This window comes from Eucalyptus grandis, chromosome 4, assembly GCF_016545825.1.
Source record: "Eucalyptus grandis isolate ANBG69807.140 chromosome 4, ASM1654582v1, whole genome shotgun sequence".
NCBI lineage: Eukaryota > Viridiplantae > Streptophyta > Magnoliopsida > Myrtales > Myrtaceae > Eucalyptus > Eucalyptus grandis.
In genome coordinates this window covers 37,382,086-37,387,201 of record NC_052615.1, presented here as the reverse complement: position 1 = coordinate 37,387,201, position 5,116 = coordinate 37,382,086, and positions in this window count along the sequence as shown.

Below are 5,116 nucleotides of genomic sequence, written 5' to 3'. Positions count from 1 at the left end.
ATGAAGGTAAACAAGCTACTGCGCGGACTCTCCAGGATTGGAATCACATAAAGACTTCGATAAGAGAGACGCAAAGAATTATGCCACTATCTGTCGACGAGCTAATTGGAACTCTTCAGTCTTATGAAGTGGAACGGATCAATGAAGATGAAGATCCAAAAGGTAAGAAATCCATTGCGTTAAAATCAAATGATGATTCGATGATACTGATTCAAGATGATGTGGACGATGAGGAGCTTGCTCTCATGATAAGAAGATTCAGAAAACTGAATAGAAAAGGAAGAAGGTTCAACTCAAAGAAACAAAGCTTTCAAAGACAGCAGACCAAGTCTCGGTGATGATGAGGAACCAAACAAAGACGTAGTCCGCTTTGAATGTAAGAAAAAGGGACATATCGGACCCAACCGTCCTCTTCGAAGAAGAAGAGAGGAAAAGCTGAAAAATTTCGAAAAGCTCTCAAAGCCGAAACCACGGAGTGATACAGAGTGTGAAGAAAGTGATAATGAATATGCCAATCTATGTCTCGATGGCACACTCGACTCGACTGGATCGACTCGGATGCGGTGAATTTGAGGCAAGTAATTTTAAAATTCTGTCAAAGTTTCTAAATATATTGATGAATTATGTTTTAGTCTTAAGACTTCTCTCAAAAGAATTTCTGAACTGAAAAAGGAAAACTCAGCTCTAAAACAAAAGGAAAATGTTTTAGTAGAAAGAGTTAAAAGTCTAGACTTGATTTGTTTCCAATCTTAAAGAAAATGGAGATAATCTTTCAAAAGAAAATGTCTTTTTAAAACAGACTTATCAAATATATCAAAGAAATTTTCAATAGGGTCTGAAAAACTTAAGAAAATTCAAAGACAAAGACCTTACTTCAATAAGTCCGGTCTAGGAATGTCGAAGAAACAATTCCCGATTGATTTTCCTAAAGTAAAAGAAAGAATTAAGAAAAGACTCTCGAAAGAGGTTTACAAAAATCACTTCAAGAAAGTTTTTGTAAAATCAGAGGTAGAAATGCTCTAAAATGTTCAAAATGCAACAGTCCGGATCACTTTGAAAAAGAGTGTCCAATGGTTTGGAAACCTGTTAAGAGAATATGGGCTAATCGCTTATGTTACTAACACCAAAGGACCCAAGAAAGTTTGGGTACCAAAGAAAGCTTGAGACTTTTTTTAAATGCGGGTCACCGTCAAGAAAAAGGTAAAGTGGTATCTTGACAAAGTGGATGCTCAAGACACATGACGGGAGACTCAAATTGTTTTATAAAGATTGCTCAAGTAAATGGTGGAAAAGTTTCATTTGGAGGAAACAGCAAAGGGAGTATTGTGAGATTTGGAACTGTGAAAATTGGAAATCTCACAATAAGTAATGTTTCCTTAGTGGAAGGACTCAATTACAATCTTCTCAAAGCATTAGTCAATTGTGTGATATCGGGTTTCAAGATCTTCTTTCAAGAAGGAATATGTTCGGAATCAGTAAAGACTCTACTCGTCTTTCATGGGTCGTAGACATGGAAACATTTATCTTCCGGATGTGAAACCAAATGAATCGCAATGTTTTATCTCAATTCAAGACGAAGCAAGCTTATGGCACAGAAAGCTTGGTCATGTCAACATGAAGCAATTAGCCAAAATCTCATCAAAGCGGCTTGTTCGAGGACTACCCAAATTACCTTATCAAAAGACCGATCCATGCACTCCATGTATTCGGGAAAGCAGGTAAGAAATTCATTTAAGCCAATAAATCATGTCTCTACTAATCATGTACTACGGTTGCTGCATATGGATCTCTTCGGACCAACCAGAACACGAGTATTGGAGGTAAGAAATATTGCCTAGTAATTGTGGACGATTACTCCCGTTTTACTTGGGTATATTTCCTTGCAAGTAAGTCTCGAAACCTTCTCGTATTTTGAAAAGTTTGCTAAAAAGGTTCAAAATGAAAAAGGATGTGTTATCTCAAGTATAAGAACAGATCATGGAGGTGAATTTGAAAATCAAGATTTTACAAAATTTTGTGATGAATTTGGCTTTAATCATGTGTTCTCCTCTCCATATACTCCTCAAGCAAAATGGAGTTGTGGAAAGAAAGAACAGATCTCTTCAGAAATGGCTAGAACTCTTTTAATTGAAAGCAAGATTTCTTCACGATTTTGGGCTGAAGCTGTTTCAACAGCATGTTATATCATCAATAGAGTCTTTCTAAGACCTATTCTAGAGAAAACCCCTTACGAATTGTTCAAAGATAAGAAGCCTATTGTTTCATACTTTCATGTATTCGGTTGCAAATGTTTTATATTGAAAATGCAAAAGATCGAGTTGGTAAGTTTGAAGAAAGATCAGATGAAGGTATCTTCCTTGGATATTCTACATCAAGCAAAGCCTTCGAGTCTATAACAAGAAGAGCTACCGTGGAGGAGTCAATGAATGTCAAATTTCAAGACTCAACGCAAGATGAATCAAGTCGACTCATCAAGAAGAGTCTCGAACCTACCTGCATCTTCCAAAGCTTACAACTCAAGAAGCATCTCAGACTGGAAAACCAGCTTCAGGATGTTCGTGAAGATCCAAACAAAGAAAGAGATCATCAACCAGACAGATCAACGAGTAACTGGAAGCATAAGTCCAGTCATCCCAAAGATCTTATAATCGGCGAAATGAATGAAGGAATTCGCACTGATCCAAAAGGCGAGAAGAGTCTAGTCGTGGCTCTCGTTTCTGAAATTGAACCAAAAAGCATAGAAGAAGCTTTATCCGATGAAAGCGGATTGAAGCTATGCAAGAAGAGCTCGACAGTTTAGCATTAATGATGTCCGGGAATTGACATCCAAACCAAAAGGTAAAACTGTTATTGGAGCTAAATGGGTGTTCGAAACAAGATGAATGAGAAAGGAAAAGTCGTACGAAACAAAGCAAGACTCGTGGCCAAGGGATATACGCAAGAAGAAGGAATAGACTGTGATGAGACTTACGCTCCAGTAGCAAGGTTAGAAGCTATTCGACTATTACTTGCGTTTGCTTGTTATAAGAATTTCAGGTTATTCCAAATGGACGTCAAAAGCGCCTTCCTAAATGGAGTCATCCAAGAGGAAGTTTATGTGGAACAACCACCAGGGTTTGAAGACCCAAAGAAGCCAGACTCAGTCTTCAGACTGAAGAAGGCTTTGTATGGTTTAAAGCAAGCACCTCGAGCTTGGTACGACAGATTAATCTATGCAGGATGAATTTGAAATGAGTATGATGGGAGAGTTAACATTCTTTCTTGGTCTTCAAGTAAAACAATTGAAGGAAGGAACTTTTATTTATCAAGAAAAATATGTTAATGATCTTGTCAAAAGATTTGGACTGGAAAAGTGCAAAAAGACCGACATACCGATGTCAAGTTCTTTGAAGATAGACAAAGATGAAGAAGGGAAGAAAGTTGATCAAAAGCATGTACAGAGCATCATTGGTTCACTCCTTTATCTTACCGTTTCTAGACCTCGACATCTTGTTGAGTGTTTGCATCTGTGCTAGGTTTCAATCAGATCCTAGAGAATCCCATCTCAGTGCTGCGAAACGCATCATTAAATACGTTGCTTCATCATCAAGCATCGGTCTTTGGTATCCTAAGAAGGAGACTTTAATCTTCTGGGATATTCAGACGCAGATCTGGCGGTTGCGAGTTGATAGAAAGAGCACTTCGGGAACTTGCCGGTTGCTTGGGAAGCAGGGAAGTGTCTTGGTTTTCAAGGAAACAAAGCACCGTGTCTCTTTCAACAAATGTATGCGAGTATGTAGCCCGGGAAGCTCGCTGTTCGCAAATTCTATGGATAAAACAACAGCTAAGAGACTTTGAAATTGAAGACTCATGCACGGAGATTAATTGCGACAACACCAGCGCTATCAACCTCACCAAAAATCCAATTCTCCACTCAAGAGCAAAGCATATAGAGATTCGACATCACTTTATTAGAGACCATGTTCAAAATGGAGATGTTTCAATTCAATTTGTTGACTCAAAGAATCAATCGGCGGATATATTCACAAAGCCTTTGGAGAAAATCAATTTGAGTCTATATGCTCCAGACTCAACATTTTGAGGTATGAGGATATGAAAGTCTAAAGACTTTCGGACTCGTAACTTACAAGACTTTATCTGAAAGACAGTCTTGGTACGTCCGTCAGACTGTAAGTCTTTCTCTCTTGAATCTCATCTTGAAAAGGTACGATCGTCAGACTGTGTTTAAATTGTTGCTATATTTAATTGACGTAAATATTGCATCGTTTCATTTTCAAAAGGGAAGTTATTTTTGAAATGGCTATTTTTGCGGAAAAAGACAGTTATTTTGAAAAGGCATATTTTTATTTCCTTTATGACGGTTCGTTTATCCCTCTTTTTAACCGATCATGAACTGTCGATTCCTCTTCACTTTTCTCTCAAAAACCCTAGAAAGCATCGATCCTCCATTCCCGTTTGTCTTCTTCGTTTAATCCTCAAAAAGTTGTCATCTTTCCTGGGAAAGTCAAGCAAGGAATCTTCCAAAACCGAGAAAGATGTCATCTTCAAGAAAGTCTTCGAGAATTGCAAGCGAGGGGGACCACGGCGGATGAGTGAGGGCCTACGCACTTCGATCTTACTGAAGATGAAGTGACTCCAACAGCAAGCGAGCCCACAACATTCTCAACAGCGTCATTCTCCTCCATCTAGTCCTCAAGGCGTTGATCATCAACAACGGGGAAGAAATCATCGAGGATGCACTCGTAAGAGTTCAAAAGCCCGCTTATATTTACCAGTTATATCGTGCCCTAAAAGGAATTCGTACTCCTTTGAACTACATTGATGATTTTCTTAAAGACAAAGGACATGGGAACGAATATATCTTTCTGAAAAAAATGGAAAGTTTGGGAATTGCTCGAAAAGGGGTGGTGAGGAAACCTTGCAAATATCCCAAGTGATCCTCGTGATCGGGGGCCGAATCCTGTAGATGGGAATGATGATGATAAATTATACAGTCAATTCCAACCGAAAATGGGTGTTGCGGTTGATAATCAAGGAAAAAGGGGAGATTTGTTCAGATCAAAGGAGCAAAAGGATCTGTACTCGAAATTGCTGAAGCGTGGGGTAATAAACGCTA